Source organism: Conger conger, chromosome 8 (assembly GCF_963514075.1).
Source record: "Conger conger chromosome 8, fConCon1.1, whole genome shotgun sequence".
In the NCBI taxonomy this organism is placed as follows: domain Eukaryota; kingdom Metazoa; phylum Chordata; class Actinopteri; order Anguilliformes; family Congridae; genus Conger; species Conger conger.
In genome coordinates, this window is record NC_083767.1 from 60,217,589 (window position 1) to 60,239,913 (window position 22,325).

Sequence of the window (22,325 nt, forward strand, 5' to 3'; positions counted from 1 at the left end):
GCTGTGCGGATCTTACTTTGGCTACACTGGGAATCGAACCAGCGACCTTGCATGTCCCTATATACAGTAGCGGCTGCCACAAATCATAGAGGGCCCACAAACAATCTCTGCAGCCGTGTTAGCGTGTTGCTGCTATCCCTGGTATGCTCGGAGAAGGGCCAGGCCTGCTGTGGCTGGATGGTGTGCATAGTTGTCAGTGTTTTGAAGGTGTTCAGTAGCCTTTTTGATTTTTGACAGGGCCACAAACAGTTCTAATGTTTAAAGGGCAGCCAGCCTGATTCTAAAAAAGAGCAGTACTTTACGATTCAGATACAATTCAACACTTGCAACTAATTTGAGCCTGGAATGCCAGGCACGCTATTCAGAGTGGCATTCTGGTATCAACACGCTCCTTACTGAATACGCTAAAGGTGCCCATTTCCTGTTCAACACGTCACAACAGCACCCTCTGCTGGATGTGCGGGCGAAGTTACCTCAACTTTCAATCTGTGAAAACACTGAGACTGAGACATCTCTGCACCCCCACTGGAACAGATTCTGCAGATGGTCACATGTCTGAAGCATGCCTGACATTGACTGCACCTGGATTTACACATGGGAACATCCTCGTCATATCCAACACTGTAAGAAATGTAATCTATCAATATATGTGCAGGGTGATGGTTATGCTTCAGAATAAAAGTCCTCTGATGTATTCCCTTTGGAGCGTTTCATACTGTAGCATTCAGTGGCTGCTTGGCCTGGGACAAAGTGGTGTAGTAGGGTGAATGTTCTCCAGCTTTCCCCTATACCTTTATGGTAGCACTCACACTAATGTAGAAGCACTAAAAATATACCCCCACTGTATAGTGAAATACAATATTGTGATATCCAGCATCCAGCATTTTTATGTATCTTAATCTCTACTGTATCCTGCCCTGCATACTGTATGTATAGCACTTAAAATGTATATGAATATGCTCTTAAAAGTATTCAGTTGGAGCATGAAATAGGTTTTGAATGGATAATAGGTATGAAACTTTGGGTGTGCAGTATGTGTTCAATAACGCATAGCTTACTCTCTGGACACCAACTGCAGAGCCACAACAACAGAGAGAATCGAGGAGTTTAAGTATCTGGACACCATTATAGACAACAAACTGTCCCTTTTGGCCAATCAGGCCTGTTCAAAGGACTTGAAAAGTTCTGTGGTTGCTTGCTTGCACAATGTACTTCTCTGTAGCAATTTCAGCCTATTTTGTACTAGTCCTATAAAAGTGTCAATATCTCAAACTATTTACTGCACACCTGGCTGAAGACTTAAATGAAAGAAGAGGCTTGTACCATTCCAAACCATTTGAGACAGAATCAATTTATGTCAGAGCATGTACATACAGAGTACACAAAATATACATGAAAATATAAAGAAATTACATAAAGCCTTATGTTTTTATATTTTTACACTGAATATCTAGTGTCTATAGTGGACTTGTTTCCCATACATCATCATTACATCCTACATTCAATAAAAACATATCATGCACATATGAAAAGAGTTTGAGACCAATGGCAGGTGTGCAGGTAAGGCTACTGAAGGCTCAGATGTAAATCCTACAGCATGGTACTGACAGGGTGAATTTATTCTTCACTGCATCTGCAAAGTACAATCTGAAAAGAGCCCAGACTCTAATTAAAGCTTGTACACGCTCTCATGAATCCAGTTCAACAGGAATGACATCCATCAGGTATGAAAGCATTTGATTTACCTACAAGAGCGCATCTGTTTTATGTATAAACACTTCATAAAATAAAGTTCAAATGCTTCAAAACAGAACCCAAAAGATACAGCCTGCATGCACATGACCAAAAATGCATGTACAGTAGAGTAACTCAACAAAAGAATTGGTGATGAAAAGAAAATTTATTAATTTAAATTATTGAAATGGATTTCACCTTTTGTACCCTATAAGTGTGAAAGCACTTGGTCCTTTGCAGTTTCCAAAGTTCAGATGAATAAGAAATTACATTAACAAGAAACAATAGTCTCCTTTACAGCATAAAACACACCAGGTAAAAGCAAATAAGCACATTGTCATTACTCCCTTGTGACAGACACCCCCCTTTGTGCTAGATGTGTGTACCTGTCTAGACACTGAGACAGTGTACCTCTGTCTGTTTATCTTCCATTGGATACTGGTACACCATCAACCCCCCCCCCCCAGGCATGCTGAGGCAGATCCCTGACAGCATTTCTAGTTTCATTTTTACACAAACACCTTCACTGGGATGATGTCACTGTTACTGAGACTTTCACAGGGCAGATTTTCAGGGGCTCATCATTCCTACCACCATCTCTCAAACAGGGAGAGAAGAATGGGAACACCCTCTCAGTAAATGTGTGTTTAAAAGTGTAAATGAGTGACATGTCACTGGAGTTGAAGAAGGACACCTCCCCCCTGTCATAGTCCAGCTGCACCCTGATGCTCTGGGGTTTCCTCTTCAGTGTGAGGTCAGTACCTCCTGCTGCACTGTACTTATCACCATTCCTCAGCATTATGAGCCAGTATCCTTTCCCTGGGCTGTATGTTATATCTCCCTTCCTGTTGATGGACTCTTTCACCACTCCTACATCCCACTCACGTTTATTCCCAACCTTCACCTCCCAGCTGTGTTTCCCTGAGGTGAACCCCTCAGATCCCAGCACATTTACACAGCGGTTAAATCTCTCTGGGTTGTCAGGACATTTCTGCACTGTACCTGTGTGTCTCACAGTGGTCAGATCATCAGAGAGAGAGAGATAGGCACGTGCAGTGTTGGGGTCCATCATCACAGGAGCTGAAATATGAAGAAGAGAGATATTTAAACGGTGGGAAGAAGAGGTACAGGAGAGAACACACACACCTGGTGGAGGAGTGGGCGTTGCACCTCCTACCGCTGCTGTCAGGGGAGGTGCAACTGGCAGCATGAAATATACCAGCCGGGGCCCTGGCCAACTACACCACCAAAAGAGACTGAGGGAGCTTTCTTTTAAGACCGTCGCTCCTTTAAGGCAGTCGTGTAAGTGTTTGTCTTGTCTTGTTATTTGTTTGTTGAGTGAATGTATTTCCGCAATCACAGTATTTATTATTATTATATTTTATCTACAATGTGTTGTTTTTATAATTATTTGTAACTGGCTGAATGCAAAGCCCTTTGAGCTACATTTTATGTATGCAATACAAATTAAGCTTATTATTATTATTATTTTTTTTATGAATTTTTTTATTCCAATTTTTTTATTTATTTATTTATTAAAATGCCAGTGCTGCCTCACGTCTCGTGTTATTGTATCATAGCTTGTATCATAGCTTGTATTTGTGTTGAAATGTTTAGTTTCATGTTTTCTTGTCACGTTCCGTGCCTCTGTTGTAGTTCATTTCCCTGTTTATCCTTTTCTATGTGTTTTATGTCAATGTTCCATTCCATGTTTTCCCTTTCTCCCGATTACCTGCCTAGGTAACATTTCAGAGATTTAAAATGAAAGGTCAAAAGATAAACGTTTCTATAGAAGCAAGTATCAGAACCTCTGAACTGTAAGAACCTTCAAATGTCTTAAAAACTATGGTTAAGGTTTTCTTGATGTTGGTAGTTTGATGAGTGCAAAACTCAGACCTAGAAAGGTGGTCGTGTCATGACTCAGCTGTGCCTGTGATGCAGGCGGACAATTGTTTGGGAGGAATGAGGTGAAATGTGTTTTTTTATTTTATTTCATGGATTAGAAGTGAGGAAGCATCTGTAGCTTTGTGTGGAAGATTCTACAACAGCAGCGATGTTCAGCAGGAAAAAGACTGGAGAGGGAGAGCGGGAAAAAGAGACGGAGCGAGAGAAGAAAACGAGTGTGCCAACGCCAGCGCCATCTCCTGGTGAGACTCCATATTTGGGTGCATATTCTGGACATTTTCTTGTGAATAGTTATATATATGCTGTTATCGTACAACTGATATCTATTCAACCTGCTATATATGGCATCGAAAGCAGAGTTAAAAAATGAACACAGAACATAAGGGTCCATACGTACATGCACACATATTCATGTTTAAATACAATAGAGATATACAGTGCATCCGGAAAGTATTCACAGTGCTTCACTTTTTCCACATATTGTTATGTTACAGCCTTATTCCAAAATTGATTAAATTCCTCCAAATTCTACACACAATACATAATGACAATGTGAAAAAAGTTTTTTTGAGATTTTTGCCAATTTATTAAAAATAAAAAACTAAGAAATCACATGTACATAAGTATTCACAGCCTTTGCCATGAAGCTCAAAATTGAGCTCAGGTGCATCCTGTTTCCACTGATCAACCTTGAGATGTTTCTACAGCTTAATTGGAGTCCACCTGTGGTAAATTCAGTTGATTGGACATGATTTGGAAAGGCACACACCTGTCTATATAAGGTCCCACAGTTGACAGTGCATGTCGGAGCACAAACCAAGCATGAAGTCAAAGAAATTGTCTGTAGACCTCCGAGACAGGATTGTCTCGAGGCACAAATCTGGGGAAGGGTACAGAAAAATTCCTGCTGCTTTGAAGGTCCCAATGAGCACAGTGGCCTCCATCATCCGTAAATGGATGAAGTTCGAAACCACCAGGACTCTGCCTAGAGCTGGCCGCCCATCTAAACTGAGCAATCGGGGGAGAAGGGCTTTAGTCAGGGAGGTGACCAAGAACCCGATGATCACTCTGTCAGGGCTCCAGCGTTCTCTGTGGAGATGGTTGTCCTTCTGGAAGGTTCCCCTATCTCTGCAGCAATCCACCAATCAGGCCTGTATGGTAGAGTGGCCAGACCGAAGCCACTCCTTAGTAAAAGGCACATGGCAGCCCGCCTGGAGTTTGCCAAAAGGGACCTGAAGGACTCTCAGACCATGAGAAACAAAATTCTCTGGTCTGATGAGACAAAGATTGAACTCTTTGGCGTGAATGCCAGGCGTCATGTTTGGAGGAAACCAGGCACTGCTCATCACCTGGCCAATACCATCCCTACAGTGAAGCATGGTGGTGGCAGCATCATGCTGTGGGGATGTTTTTCAGCGGCAGGAACTGGGAGACTAGTCAGGATTGAGGGAAAGATGAATGCAGCAATGTACATCCTGGAAGAAAACCTGCTCCAGAGCGCTCTTGACCTCAGACTGGGGCGACGGTTCATCTTTCAGCAGGACAACGACCAAAAGCAGACAGCCAAGATATCAAATGAGTGGCTTCAGGACAACTCTGTGAATGAGTGGCCCAGCCAGAGCCCAGGCTTGAATCTGATTGAACATCTCTGGAGAGATCTGAAAATGGCTGTGCACCGACGCTCCCCATCCAACCTGATGGAGCTTGAGAGGTGCTGCAAAGAGGAATGGGCGAAACTGCCCAAAGATAGGCATGCCAAGCTTGTGGCATCATATTCAAAAAGACTTGAGGCTGTAATTGCTGCCAAAGGTGCATCAACAAAGTATTGAGCAAAGGCTGTGAATACTTATGTACATGTGATTTCTTAGTTTTTTATTTTGAATAAATTTGCAAAAATTTCAAAAAAACTTCTTTCATGTTGTCATTATGGGGTGTTGTGTGTAGAATTTTGAGGAAAAAAATGAATTTATTCCATTTTGGAACAAGGCTGTAACATAACAAAATGTGGGAAAAGTGAAGCGCTGTGAATACTTTCCGGATGCACTGTAATAGAAATATACGTTTCCTAAGTTTTTATTGTGTGCTGAGAATTTCAATACAAAGCAGAGCTTTGTAGTGCAAAAGCACACACCTTAATATTCTCAGCCATACTTCATAATTGTGTGCTGCGCATTGCAATACAAAGCAGAGCTTTGCCATACTTCATAATTTTATTTATTTAATTTTCTTCCTTCAAAAGTTTGGCATGCTACTCCTCCCACAGCTTTGAGAAATCCCAGGCAAGATATATATCAAAACGACCGGAATAGATGGGAATCGATGGGAAAGACTTACGAAATGCGAAAAACCGACCGATTTTTGCCGATAGGAATGAATGAGAATTCGTTAAAAAAAATCTCACAAATTGTGTTTAAAGGTTTAAACGGGTCACAAGACTTTGAACTGTGTTGATCTAAAGGCACTTTTTGATATCTTCTACGGTTTTTACAAAATCACAGTTTATGTTTTATGAAATATTTGAGATTTTCAGATTTTATAATGGGTGTGTATTGCGTGGCTTTAGAGTGCGGTGACATCACCCACTCTAGCATTCAGCCCTTCTAAATTTTATCAAAAATATTCAAGACATTCTCATCTTACTCCCACAGCTTCTACTCTACAATAACAGTGCCGGATCCAGCTCTCATTGACTCATGTTATCTGAAGCGTCAACTGCTAGCTTTCGTTAGCTTCGTTGCGCTAGCTTGCGTTAGCTTCGGCGCTAGCTTGCGTTAGCTTCGTCGCGCTAGTTAACATTAGCTTCGGCGCTAGCTAGCTTAACTAACTAACTGACGGTCTGACTAACTGATTAACTAAGTGACTGTTACTAACTAACTAACTAACTAGCTAGCTGACTGGCTAACTAGTTAGCTGACTGGCTAACTAACTAACTAACTAACTAGCTGACTGGCTAACTAACTAGCTAGTTAGCTGACTTACTGACAGACTAACTAGCTAGCTGACTAACTAACTAACTAACTAACTAACTAACTAACTAACTAACTAACTAGCTGACTGGCTAACTAGTTAGCTGACTGACTAACTAGCTAGCTAGCTGACTGGCTAACTAGTCAGCTGACTGGCTAACTAAGCTCAGCTGATTAGTGAACTGTCACTGTAATTTATATTTACCAAAACTAATGCAGTGTAATATTCTATAAAGTTTTTATTATTTTAGAGAGGTGTTGATTTGGTTGTTTGTTATCTGTAGTTTGTGATGCTGTTGAACTGTATGTATGTTCTGCCTCTGCCTAACATGTCTAACTAAGTAATTAATAAGAATAATTAACTAAATAACTAGCTAACTGACTGACTACATCCTGTCCACATTATATGAAAATACCAAGGTTTTTAACTGTTTTATTTCTATGTCCATGTCTTAATGGTTGTGCTAACTGTAACAGGAGGGTGGGTGTGGTTGAGCAACCCATATTTAGCCAGACAACGCCACCTTGGGAATTGTACCCTTATACTGCCCAGACCACCCTAGCAACCACCCAGAACACCCTAGCAACCGCCCATAACACCTTAGCAACCGCCCAGAACACCCTAGCAACTGCCCAGAACATGTGTATAGATGAGGATGTCTATTTTTGTGAGGACCAAATTTTGTTTTAGATCTGTGTGTGTGTGTGTGTGTGTGTGTGTGGCCTATGAACTTATCATAAGGGCAAATACACACACACACACACACAAGTGTATAGATGAGGTTCTCCATTTTTGTGAGGACCAAATTGTGGGTTACATTTGTGTTTGTGTGAGGGATGGGCACCAGCACACTTAAAATTTCCCTGGAATTTTTTCTAGTTTTATTTTAAAGTGTTCCATGTGGGTAAATGACTCAGACTGGCGCTGAAGCTCCATCACAGAATGGGAACCAGCTGTCCCCCTCTCTCCTGCAGGTGGCGTGAGACCAGCATCAGGGGCAGAGGAGGGGCAGACCCCTCTTCCTGGAGCCCCGTGTCCCTCAGAGCTCCGATTGGTGCTGCTGGGGAGGAAGGGGGCGGGGAAAAGCTCTGCGGGAAATGCCATCCTGGGCATCAGCGAGGGGGGCTTCACCGACGGCAGTCCGACGGAGGAATGCGTGGAGAGGTGGGCGCACGTGGCCGGCAGACGGGTGGTCATCGTGGACACCCCCGGGTGGGAGTGGTACTACCCTCTCAACGGCACGCCCGAGTGGGTGAAGTGGGAGACAGTGCGGAGTGTGACCCTGTGCCCGCCCGGACCCCACGCCCTGCTGCTGGTGGTCCGGGCCTACGCCTCGGTGGACGGAACCTACCGGAAGGAGATCCAGGAGCACATGGAGCTCCTGGGCGAGGCGGTCTGGAAGCACACGCTGGTGCTCTTCACGCAGGGCGCCGATCCGGAGGTCGTGGCGGACAGGATCGGCGAGGGCGGCGCGGACCTCCGGCTCCTGGTGGAGCGCTGTGGGAACTGGTGGCACGTGCTCCGTAGCACAGCCAGGGGGCGCCACGCCGCCCAGGACGCCCAGCTGCTGCGCAAGGTGGAGGAAATGGTGGCTGCCAACGGAGGCGCCCCCCTGGAGATGGAGCCGGTCCGTCTGCGCCTGGAGCAGCAGGGCGGCGGCCGGAGGCCTGGAGAGGAGAGGAGGAGCCAGAGACTACAAGAGGAGAGGAAGCTGAGAGAGTCCCTGCGAGAGATATTCACCGGTGAGTTCACTCAGTCTGAGTCTGGTAGTCACTGTGTTTGGTTTTTATTCAGCTTTTCAGGATGAATTAGCCCATTTACTCGGCAAATCTGACTGCGTTAATACTTTTCCATGAGACCGTAAAGAGAAAACTTGTTGAATTTTTTAATTCCTGTTTACAAAAATAACTGGAAGATCTAATAAAATTTATCTCAATAAAGTCCCCTTTAGTCATCTTTTGTCAAGCCTGAATTGTAATGTTCCTGTATTTGTCCTGTGTGTATTTATGTTTATTCTTGTTATTTATTCATTTTTGAAATTGGTTAGTGTTTTCCATTACAGTTCTCATTTGTCATCCCCTGTTATGTCTGCATCTGAATTTTTACCAGTCTAGTCACTCCCCTGTCTGCGTGTCCCACTATTCGGGCGGTTACGGTAGTTACAGTGAAGTGTTCGCACCTGTCTAACTATCACTACGTCTTCTAACTATGCAAATGTCTACTCCCTAATCCGGAGCCGTATGTTCTACATGTTTTGTTTCGTGCATCCAGTCCGCGTTTTCGTCTCCCTCCCGTTATTATGTTATTACCCTATTATGTTTCCCCACCTGTTGTCTATTTGTTTAGTCCACCTTTTCCCAGCCCCGCCTAGATTGTCACCTTCCCTCATGTATTTAAACCTCAGTCTCTGCATTGTTCTTTGTCAGAACGTTGATCAGTTTTAGTGCCGAATACCCTGTAAGCCTAACTCTTGAGATTCTTGATAGACACCCCTTTGCCTTTTGATTTCCGAGCCTGCCTTGCCCTTTTGTTTTGTTTGCCTTTCTGCTTTTCTGCTTTTCGACATTCTGCTTTGTTTTCTGGTTTTGATTCTTGCCTTCATCCTTTTGTACTTTAGCCTTTTGATTTTCTGGATTTTTGACCCCCTCCCCCTATTCTTTTGCCTTTCGTTTTTGCCTTTGTATTGGATCTCCTGGCTACGATTTTGGACTATTAAACAACGATTTTGGATAATCCTGTGGTCTGCGTTTGGGTTTTCAGAGCCGTACATAACATGAATAAATGTTGACCTTCCTCATAACAAGTGAAATGTAAAAATACAAATGTAGCGGCTCATCTTTGGGCACTCTCAGCAGCATCCATGTGTGTTCTGCCGTATGATTTGTATAATACTTTTGGGGAGCTGGAGGGACACATTTGCATGGGTCCAAATAGACTGAATTCACGCTGGTTATGTCTCTTTCTCACAGGCGATGGGAGCCATGTCACCTGGAGAGAGGAGGTACAGGCGCGCTGGCCCACAGGGCGTGGTCGTGGCCTCCCGGACCTACGGCTGGTGCTGCTGGGGGAGAGCGGGAGACCGGGAAAAGCTTGGCGGGAAACGCCATCTTGGGAGGGGCTCCGTTCCTGGCCGGCAGGGTTACGGAGGAGTGCACCAGCTCGCAGGGGGAGGTGGCGGGCAGACGGGTCACCGTGGTGGACACGCCCGGCTGGGAGAGCAAGCGGACCCCCGAGAGGGTCCGGCACGAGATTGGGAGGAGCGTGACACTGTGCCCGCCAGGGCCCCACGCCCTGCTGCTGGTGGTGGGCGTGGACTCGGACGTCACTGTGCAGGCCGCGGTGGAGCACATGGGGGTGCTGGGTGAGGAGGCCTGGAGGTACGCCCTCATCCTGTTTACGGGCGGAGACAAGCTGAGGCGTGGCGCCACCATCCAGCAGCACGTCCACAGTTCGGCCAAAGCCCACCAGCTCGTGGAGAGGTGCGAGGGCAGGTACCACGTCATCAGCGGCGCGGAGCCGGTGAACACGCAGGTCACAGAGCTGCTGGAGAAGGTGGAGGACCTCGTGGCGGGAAACGGCGGGCAGCCGTTCACGCCGCTGACGCAGGAAATAAGAGAGCTGATGGGACAGAAGGAGGAGAGACGGAAGAGTGAGACGGAAACGAAAGCAAAGAAGGAGAGAAGCAGGATGAGTTTTGAGAGGAAACCCAAGGAAAGGGAAAGAATGGAGGGGAAGCCGGAGGCGGGGAGGCAGGAACAGGAGGACAGAAGGCAGACAGAGATGAGGAAGCTCCTAGACAAAAGAGTAAAGGAAATGAAAGAGAAAAACGACAGAATCACAGCAATTCTTGACCAGGAGTACAGGCTTAGAGAGGGGGATATGAAGCTAAAGATGCAAGAGAAAGAGCGGGAGATCAAAGCCCTGATGGAGAAGAATGAAGAAAGAGAAATTAGAATACTGACCGCAGAGAGAGAGATGCACCTTGACAGGAGGATGTGGGAAAAGATGCACCAACAGAGCGCAAAAGAAAGGGAGGAGCTGGAGAAAAGTGCTGAGGAAGAAAAGAAGAAGAACAGTGAGCTGATGGAAAGAACAGCGGCGATGGAAAAAGAAGCAGACGAGTCGAGAAGGTTATGCCAGAGTCTTGTTAAAACAGAGGAAGAATTGAGAAAGATCATTCAAAATAAAACTACAGAAATGGAGGAGCTGAATCGACTGAATGAAGAGAAAAAGACAGAGCTCAACGACCTGGCGATGGAATTCCACAAACGTGGAGAGGAGATGGAGAACCTGGAGGAGAAGAAGAAAGAGAGAGACTTAATGTTGGATAAAATGAAAGAGTTTTATGAAGAGCAGAGGATGAAAAGAGAAGCTGAGATCAAAGCAAACATGCAGAAGTGTGACCTGGAAATAGGGGAATTAAAACGCAGGAATCTGGAAAAAAAGACAGAATTGTGTGACTTGCATCAAATGTATGAGGACAAAGAGAGGGAGGTGGAAGAACTACAGCACACAATTCAGGTGGCAGAGCAAACCACTGAAGTTCTGAAGCAGGATTTTGAGAAGAAACAGCGACAGAGAGAAGAGGTGTGGAGAGTGGAAACTGAGAAGATGAAAAAGCAGATAGAGGAGATAAAAGAGATAGAGCAGAATACAAATGGACAAGAGAAAGAGATTGGAGAGCAGAGGGAATACTATGAGAAATTAAAAAGCGTTCACACAGAAAATGAGGGGAAACTAAGAGAGCAAGAAAAAGACATCAGAAAGATGGAGTTAGCAGTCAGGGAAAAAGATAGAGAGATGGAAAACGTAAAACAGCAATATGAAGAGGAACTGAGGAGGATACAGATGGAGATGAAACTAAAGGATGCAGAGAGAGAGAGGGAGGCAGAGAGAAACACACAGGCTTTGGCAGAAAGAGAAGCACAACTTAAGCTGAAGGACAGAAGGATTCCAGAGCTGATGCATCAAGCACAAGAAAATGCAGGGGCAACAGAAAAGAGACTGAAGGATGAACAGAGGAAAAAAGAGGAGGAGCTGGAGAAGAAAATCAGGGAGAAGGAGAAGGAGGTAGAAGAGATGAGAGAGAGGTATGAACACAGTGAAAGGCAAAGAGCAAAACTAGAGGTCATGATTAAGCAGCTAAGGACTGATACCGCAGAACTGATGGAGAAATTTCACATTGCTGTGGAAGAGAGGGACGAGATTAAACAGCAACGTGGAGAGAAAGAACTACAGAGAGAGGAAGAGATGGAGGGAGTGGTCAGAGAAAAAGACAAGGAGATAAAAGACATGAAGATGGAACTGAATGAATTACAGAAGAAAAATGATAAGAAAGAGAAAGAACTGAGATGCATCATCAAGGAAAAAGAGGAAGAAATAACAGCTTCTCTGCAGAAATATGAGGAAGAGCTAAAGCAGAGGGAAGAGGAATGGAGAGATAAACACAAGACGATGCAGAAGGAGATGGAGGGTACAAAACAGATGGATGAGGAGAAAAGGCAGACGAGAGAGGCAGAGGTAGAGTCAGTCCTGGAGGTGAAATAAAAAGTGATTTCTGAATTAAAACAAAGGTATGATGAGCTGGAGAGAAACTTGGTTTGCCTCAGAGAGAGTTATGAGACACTGAGCCTGGAGAGAGATGAGATAAAAGAAAAGTGTGAGGACTACAGGAAAGAAAATGAAGAGCACAGAAAGAGGGCTGAGACAAGAGAGATGGAGATCAGAGAAATGGAGCAGAGAAACAACATGCAGAAGAGAGGTGCTGAATAAATAGATGAAATAAATGAGAAGAAAGACAAAGAGATGGAATATAAGAAAGAGCAATATGAAGAGGAACTGAGGAGGATACAGATGGAGATGAAACTAAAGGATGCAGAGAGAGAGAGGGAGGCAGAGAGAAACACACAGGCTTTGTCCGAAAGAGAAGCACAACTTGAGCTGAAGGACAGAAGGATTTCAGAGCTGATGCATCAAGCACAAGAAAATGCAGGGGCAACAGAAAAGAGACTGAAGGATGAACAGAGGAAGAGAGTGGAGGAGGCAGAAGAGAAAATCAGGGAGAAGGAGAAGGAGGTAGAAGAGATAAGAGAGAGGTATGAACACAGTGAAAGGCAAACAGCAAAACTAGAGGTCATGATTAAGCAGCTAAGGACTGATACCGCAGAACTGGTGGAGAGAATTCACATTATTGTGAAGGAGAGGGATGAGATTATACAGCAACGTGGAGAGAAAGAACTACAGAGAGAGGAAGAGATGGAGGGAGTGGTCCGAGAAAAAGACAAGGAGATAAAAGACATGAAGATGGAACTGAATGAATTACAGAAGAAACAATATGAGAAAGAGAGAGAAGTGGATGAACTGAGACACAACGCTGAAGAAAGGGAGGAGAAAATATCAGCTTCTCTGCAGAAATATGAGGAAGAGCTAAAGCAGAGGGAAGAGGAATGGAGAGATAAATATGAGAAGATGCAGAAGGAGATGGAGGGTACAAAACAGATGGATGAGGAGAAAAGGCAGATGAGAGAGGCAGAGGTAGAGTCAGTCCTGGAGGTGAAAGAAAAGGTGATTTCTGAATTAAAACAAAGGTATGATGAGCTGGAGAGAAACTTGGTTTGCCTCAGAGAGAGGTATGAGTCACTGAGCATGGAGAGATATGGAGCGATTGAGGAGATAAAAGAAAAGTGTGAGGACTACAGGAAAGAAAATGAAGAACTGAGAACAAGGGCCGAGATGAATGAGACAAAGATTGCAGAACTGAGGATTCATTATGAGGAGATCAGGAGAAATATGCAGACAGAATATGAGAGGAAACAGAGTGAGCGAGAAGCAGGGATTAGAGAGCTGGAAGGGGCGCTCAGAGAAAAAGACAAAGCAATGGAACAGATCAAGAGGGAACGGAAGAGAGAGGGGGATGAAATTAGAGGGACAATCGAGGAAAGAGATGAAGAGATACAAAAACTGAGCGAAGACACGTGGAAAGAAAAATATGAAAAAATGGAGAGAGAGACGAAGGACAAGAAACAGATTCATGAGGAGAAATTGAAGGCAATAGAGACAGAGATGGAGGTAAAAGAGAGATGCATTAATGAACTGAAAAAGAAGCACGATTGCAGTGAGAAACGAAACGATTGGTTTCCATCACAGAGAAGTATGAAGACAGTCAGGAGCAAGTAGAGGAACTGAAGAGACTGATCTCTCAAAGAGAGGCTGAGTTAGAGGAGATCAGAAAGAGCTGTAAGGAATACAAGAAGGAACTAGAAGAGCTGCAAGAGGCCATTTCTGAAAAAGAGAGGGAAGTTGACGGGAAAAATCTGAATTGTCCAGAGGAGTTAAAGAACAAGGAAGGGATAATACCATGGACAGAGGGTGAAGACGATAACGGGGCAGGGAGAGATAGACAAGTTCTAGAGGAAGGAACAAGAGAGAGGCAAATGGAGAGTAAACTCATTCCCCAGCCAAAGGAAAAAGAATCCAGAGAGAAGGAACTACTTTCTAAAGGAGAAACAAGAAACAGAAAGCAAAAGCTGATGGTGACTGTTTCAGAGAGGGAGGCTGTGATTCAGGAATTTAAAAGGACTTTTGAAAAGAAAGAGCAGGAGATTAAGGAGCTGGTAAAAACCCATGAAATGGAGTTAAACAGGAAAGAGTCTGAATTTTACCACAAGCTCAAAGGGACCGAGGATCAGCTCAAAGAGCTACAACTGAGGTACACAGAAAAAGAAAGGAAACTGTTAGACATGGAAAAAATGTACAAAAAGGCAAAAAAGGGACCAGTGGAATTCTGTACAGTGGATCCGGAAAACGGGGTGGACAACAGAGAGAGAGAAAAAGACAGGAAAGAAACACACGTGGAAGGGGCAGCAGGGCTGCAAAAAGAGAAGCAGGGGATGAGGGAAGATGATCCTGATCCCATTGTGAGCGAAGGACGAGGTTATGCCCTGAAAGAGGCGAATGGAGGGCAGGAGGAAGAGCTCCACAAGCCCAAACAGAAGAAAGAGAGACACGGAGCGAGGGAATGGTCAGAAAGAAAGAATCTCAAACTTTGCAGCAACAGTGAGAGCCTCAATGACCTTTTGCCTGAGTTTATGGACAGACGCTTCCAGAACCGGGTGAAGGAGATGAGAGGGAGAGGGGAACTGAATGTGCCTAAACCATGTCAAAGACTGGACTCCCATAAACCAGCTGCAGGTTAGTCTCTCTCATACACTGCTCGTATGGTACTTTTTAGCTTCAGATGTGAATAACTATTGTTAATACGAGGTGTGGCTATAATGAGATTGATTACACGTCTCAGCAGCCTCAAACTAATGAATTACGTTGTACAGTTGCACAACATTTGAACCCTATATAAGCTCAGCCTTGGTTCTTTTTACTTCATCATTCTTGTTTGTACAGGTGGGTTTCTAACTCTTGTGAAGTGTACTCTGTAGCGCTATGAATCTGGTTGCGAAGCTCATCTGGGGAAAAATCCAACGGAGACCCTTCTCACGCTGAAAGAAAGGTCTGGGGAGCACCATGCACCTGTCTGAGGGGAACGGGCAGTGCAGAGGGGGGCGGGATGACGCGTAGGATGATCCAAAAACCCGCACGATGCTCAGATCTGACGCCGACCTCCAGAGGGCCAAGGACCTGGCGCGGACGCTTCACACGCTGACAATCGGAGCGATCGCCGAGGAACCGGGATTAAGATTAAAGAGTCTGTGAGGACCACCTTGGGGGAAATCTGGCCATGGGGAAAGGCGTTCGCAAAGGAGGTGCCCAAGTTGCTTGACGAGGACCACAAGACTCGTCCCTCTCTGAACCGCTTGTGCCAATGGCACGGGCACAGGGCATAGTCTGCTTCCTGTGCACTCCGTTCAACAGTTAGAAACCCACCTGTGAAAACAAGAATAATACGTAAAAAAGAACCCAGACAGGGCTTGTATAATGTTTAGATATTGCGCAACTCTATAATGAAATTAATGAGTTTGAGGTTGCTGAGTTGTGTAAGCCTCTGGTTTATATTTTGCCCCATCTGTTACAGTTAAAGCCCCTCCATGAGGAGGAACAACAATAATGACAGCTGCTCATTATATCAAGTACACAACCTCACAGTTTGCCTTTTCTTGTTGTTTCAGTGATCGCTGAAGGGAGCCCTGCACAGCCTCCCAGTACGGTTTCCCCAACATTCCTGCTGTCTCCTCAGTCTCCCAGTCAAATCCGTACCGCATTCCCACCATTCCCAGAGTGTCCCGGTCCATCTGAGCTCAGGCTCGTCCTGCTGGGAGAGAGCTGGGCCTCCAACAGCTCGGCTGGAAACAGCATCTTGGGTGGACAGGAGGCCCAGACAGAGAGAGGCACAGTGAGGCGAGGGCAGGCAGCCGGGCGGCGGGTCGCTCTGGTGGAAGTGACAGGGCCCAAGTGGTACCTTGGGGACGGGGCCGCAGGTCACGCCCTGCAGAGGGCAGCTCTGTGCCCCCCAGGGCCCCACGCCTTCCTCCTGGTCGTCCCCGCGTATCTCTCTTTCACAGCCGGCTACGGCCGGGCGGTCAGGCTCAACATGGCCGCCTTCGGCACGCGGGTGTGGAGGCACACGCTGGTGCTCTTCACCTGGGCGGAGGCTTTGGGGGAGAGTGTCGAGCAGCACATTCTGAGGAGCCAGGGCCTCCGCAGGCTGGTGCACAGGTGCGGGAACAGGTATCACGCCCTACACAGCCGGAGGAATGCCCGTCACGTCTCCCAGCTGCTGGAGAAGGTGGAGGAGATGGTGACGTCAAACCGGGGCAGGTTCTACAGCTGCGGTGAAGAGGAGGAAGAGGAGGAAGAGGGGGAAGAGGAGGAGGACGAGGAGGAAGAAACAAACAAGTGCAGGAAGATTGTGGAGAACCCAACACAAGTGGGGAACCAGAGACCACACTGCTCTTTACAATGAACTGTTATTGACACATGCAATGTGTTAACAATTAAAAGGATCTCAGCTGACTTTAACCTCTTTTTCCCAGACCTGTTTTCAGTACTATTTAATAAAGCTGTTCCACTGTGTGGAAACACATTGCATGGTTGGCTGAATTTGACGGGCACATGTGTACCATCAAGATCAAAGTATAAGAGCCTAAGAAATACATGAGAAAGTACGTCTGGTAAACACAAAAAGCAAAAAGATCATACATTTACATGCTCTCATATTCATTGCACCAAATCTAAATCTGCTTGGGACAACAATTATTGTATACAGTTCATCCACAACAAAAAGTTTGTGTGGCTACATTACATTACATTATTGGCATTTGGCAGATGCTCTTATCCAGAGTGATGCACAGTTGATTAGACTAAGCAGGAGACAATCGTCCCCTGGAGCAATGCAGGGCTAAGGGCCCAACGGCAATGCAGATCTTATTGTGGCTACACCAGGATTTTAACCACTGACCTTGCCTGTCCCAGTCATTTACCTTAACCACTACACTACAGGCCCCCAGCTATCTGAAAGCAGTGACATTCTGCAAGTGTTTTTCCAAGATGTCCTTTTACTTATCCAAAATCTAAATGGCATATTTTGGATAATGTTGTGAACAAGTTCTCTCCACCTTCTTCTTCACTCAAAATTACTTATTTTGAACAGATAACAGAAGGAAATCAATTCTAATATGTTTAGTCTGTCTGTCTCAGGTGCAGCACAACCTGTAGGATGTTCAATTTGTTTGCCACAACATGTTAATCATGAATGAAGTAAAACAATTTAATCTTCAGTCCAACTGCTTAAAACTTTATTATTGCCTAGAGGTAACATAAAAAATGTTTTGCCGTTCTTTTATTTGCATAAAAGAGACATTAAAAGTAGTTTTCTCCCGTTTCTATGCATGATCAGCCCTATACCTGCACATCTGTGTTCATCTTTGCAGTTCCATGCAGCATCGATAAGTCAGTACTCGATGATCATGATAGGCTAATTAATAATATGCCAAATAATAATAATAATAACAATAATAGCAGCTAATTCCAACCGATATAGTGATTATTATTTGTATTTTTATAATTCTTTTTATTGTTATTGTTATTATTATTATTATTATTATTATTAATATTATGCAGTTGTATCTCTTTTTTTCATTCTTTGTCGTCCCAGGACTGTACGATGTTACGTCAGGCATTGCGCTGAGGATTCTGGGTTGTTTCTGAAGATAACAGTGACCGATCAACCCCCTGGATCAGCGGTAATCATACATGCGCTAAAATGACCACATAGCTCCAGATGATAGCATACAGGCCTGGGAAACTAACTGCTGCAGTTTTCCAGCACAGTCCACCCCAGCACCTTTCCATACGTAGGCTATCTAAACATGCTCCGATGCGGTAGCCTGACAGGTCTGCAGATTAAGGCGCGCAGAATGAGCAGAACGGACAGGGTCTTTGAAACGTATCGTGTCAGGTGCGTAATCGGATAGGTGCAAAGCAGGCCTGCATTTGAGCTCCATTCATGCTCATGGAGATTGATCAAAACACACTCATCTTTAAGCGGAACACAGATGGCAGAACAGGTGAGACACCCCATGGCCATCGGGAGTTCTGCACTGCATCATGGGACTGCCCAAGTGCCATTGTTGTAGCGTAATCATCATACACAAAGATATGACTTGAGAGGGAGAGATATAACCTCGTGTCTATTCCTTGGAGGTGTTTAGCTTACACATCTGAATCTTTGAATTCCATTGTCAGGAGTAGTGAATGTTGCCAAACCAAATGAAACTGTAAAACCCTACGCTAACCCAACGACGGAATTTAGCGAGGGCTGAAGGTATCAGCGTGCTCGTCCTTCTGGTGTTGCTGAAATAATACTAATAGGGTTAAAAATTAGTGGCCCCTATGCGGAGAGTCTAGATCAGCCAATAAATGAACCATGATACAAAGACAGGAGTACCACTCTGCCTTCTGCTCTTTACTGGTCCGGGCTGACCAAGAATCTCCACAATAGGGCCAATATATTCACCTTCGTTTATCTGACTCCATTTGAATAATAATTTAGATTAGTTGTCCACATTTGGTGGATGTCGCATTCATAATTTTGACTTGATCGCTACAGGAATCCTGTACTGAGAAGAACTCGCTGAACAATCCTCTCCTGGTACCACCGCATGTCACATCGCGCGTTATGTGCACGTCTCACGAACTGACTAGCTATCTGTAGTCATCACAGAGGTCACAGGAATAGCTACTCTTGGGTATATCTGTTCACAGCCTAGGGACCCAAGCAGACCAACCTAGCTACGGCTGTGCTCGACACGAATGAACTACCATGCGGAGGCGAGGGATTTACCATCATAGGTCTATGGGTGCTATACGCCGTGATACATTAAGCGTAAATATTCATCCTCCCTAGACCAGTTCGAGGGGGTAAACCAAGCATTCTCTGTATAACTTTGAGTGTCAGTAAGCGAAACCACACATATCAAGTTTTAACAATTTATTTTACCAGGCAGGTTACATACACGTAATTACATACTAGTTCCAAATCAAAAAACATTACAACTGAAACCAAATTACAGAGTCTTAAAAGTCATACCTGGTAATAAAAGCTACATAGGGGAGTCTGGCTACAGACACCCTGTACGTAGAAATTACGTGCACTGTGTGCACGGGAGGCTGATTGCATTCTCCCAGATTGCTTAGTTTACTGTCCTTAAATCCAAAATCTGGCCTATGATGTTAACCCTAAAAATGGGTCACCCATCTGTAATTTGGAGCCACGCCTCCCCAGGAAACGCAGGGGGGTTGAGGCACATGGCTTTCACTGGGGCAGAGCTCCACACAGTTTTTCCCTGGCTCCTGGTTGGTTATGATGTCCAGGGTTTGATGTTGCAGAAATAAAACCATTGCACCAGTCGCACTGAAACAATCAGAATAATACCAAACATGAATATTATCTAAACTGACTTTGTCATGAAACATCCAGTGCTGTACACATCATTTAGTGACTGAGGAAGAGGGAGATCTGAGAGGGAGGGAGTAAGAAAGGGGGGTCGAAGGGAATAATGGGCCCAACAGGCCGTGCCCTCTGAAACCTTCCCGTGCCGTAAAGGATGTTTCTCCTGTCGTAATGAGTTTTACGGCTGGAGGCCTGAGTCTTCCCCCACAGGCTCCTGCCCGTATGGGTGGGGAGATAGTGGGGGTTAATGGTGCACGCTCCTGGGTTAAATTACTTTACAGCCACATTTTGCCACAATAACAGAGGAAGCCAGCAAGCTGACCAGCCCTGAGTGATAATGCCAGATGTTAATCATTTCCACCTTACAATCTGACATTTGTATATACACCGGCTACAGACACAGACTGCAAGCATAGCTTATAGAAATGTCCGGAAACTAAAATCAAGGCCATCGGTTGGAACAAAACGCTGTGCACAGATTGGCCCTGGAGGACCGGAGTTGTGCACCCCTGCCCCACAGTAACTACACGGAGGAACAGAGACACAGACACACACAAACACACACAGACAGACGGGCACACACAGACACACACAGAAAGACACAGACAGACACATAGACACTGACAGACACACACTGACAGATGCAGAAACACAAACACTCACAGACGCACACAGACAAATACAGACACACAGACAGATGCAGACACACACAGACACATACAGACAGACCAGGCCTGTCAGGACTTGGCTGGTTAGATAATCGCATGAATAAGTAGGTGGGCTAAATATTTCCCAAAAGATATGCATTCATGAGATAAAGCAGTTTCTTTTATTTTCTTTACGAGGGAGAGTGCACATTCATCAATTCAGTTTCCACTATGCAAAGTGTACAAGAAGGCTCACATAGGAATTAAGTTATTGTGTCGATTTAATTTCATGAAATTAACAAAATAATATATGTTGCACCTTTTGAAACACCTCTGTATTGAAACAACATTTTCCCAGATAGTGGAAAGATCTTTCTGAAAGATATTTGTGTCATTTTTCTAAAATCACAGGGACTTGGATAAACTTGATGAATGAATGAATATGAACAGTCAGTTTCCATTGGGGAGAAAAGATTTTCCATATGTTTATGCCGTCTCTGATTCCGCGGCTGAAGAAGGACCTCTCTACCTCCTCCGTCTACCTACCTCCTCCAAAGGTATGATGGGTATTCCTGCAGGTTTCACCCGTTCCCCACTCACCTTGCAGGGATAGGGAAGAGGACTGGGAGACTTTTCATCAGCAGGGGACCGTAAGACAAACGTGGTGCGCGCTGACCTTCTCAGATGTTTCCACAAGTGACCCCTGGGGCCTGTTTCACCAAGCAGGATGAGTTACTCAGTCAGCTGGATGGCTGCACTCAGTACAGCCTGGATCCCCTCTCAAATCTGGATCATGGACTGAAGTGAAATGAGCTGATCCAGGCACAGCTATCCAGCTAACTGAGTGTTCCTACTTTGCGATCCTGCTTTAGACTTGTGGGCTAAAGGCATTACTAATCAACCATCAAAGGGGCTTTGCAGTATGTGTACTGAATTGAATGAAGCTGACACATGCAATATAGTAAACTCTAAACACCACCGTTTGACCCCCCAGTATGTACAATCATTTATCTCTCCTGGCTTTGTGATTCTGAATATGAGACTTTTATTTTGAAGTTTACAAAGCAGGTCCGGGTTCCATTTGATCAATACCATGGCTTGCATTCATAAGTAAGGGGAGCAGGGCATAGAAACTTTCAAAACTGGGGCCCAAAATAAGATACAGAATGTTAGAATAGAACCCATTTGAATCTCCCACATTCTGGGGGGGCTGGCATCAACCAACAAAGAGATGTTAGGTAGGAGGACACCTCAGTCATGCAATAAAATTGTTGAAGACCATTGATTTTCTTTGCTGTGAAACAATATTCTCAGAAAAGAATATTTAACAAAAGGTATGGTAAGAAACACGAAATTGGAAGTATAATTTTCAGCAGTGATACCCTTTAACTATATAAGCCTCAGTTTCCTTTGGCACACTTCTCCATGAGTGTTTGCAGCTCCGGGTTATGGAAATGGGCATGACTTAGTGTTGATAAGGCTTGACACGGCTCGCTGACACTCATGCTGTTCCAGACTGGCTGCTCCATCACTAACCCCAAGGTGAAAGGTGACAGGTATGTTCTCACCTGTCGCGTGGGGAAGGGTGTCACCTGTTCTGTCGACAGCGGCCACGGACATACAGCGTCCGGATGACCTGTTCCTGAGTCCCGGGGGGCGTCATAATCAAAGGTCATCAGTCTGTCACGCACCTAATGTGTGTTTGAGAGGATTCCTTGCATGGAGGTCCTGGCCTCCAAATGAATGGCTTCACAAACAATTGATTTAATTTTTATATACTAGTGACTCTATATTACATTACATTATATTATTGGCATTTGGCAGACGCTCTTATCCAGAGTGACGTACAGTTGATTAGACTAAACAGGAGACAATCCTCCCCTGGAGCAATGCAGGGTTAAGGGCTTTGCTCAAGGGCCCAACTGCTGTGCGGATTTTACTTTGGCTACACTGGGAATCGAACCAGCGACCTTGCATGTCCCTATATAGTATATACAGTAGCGGCTGCCACAAATCATAGAGGGCCCACAAACAATCTCTGCAGCCGTGTTAGCGTGTTGCTGCTATCCCTGGTATGCTCGGAGAAGGGCCAGGCCTGCTGTGGCTGGATGGTGTGCATAGTTGTCAGTGTTTTGAAGGTGTTCAGTAGCCTTTTTGATTTTTGACAGGGC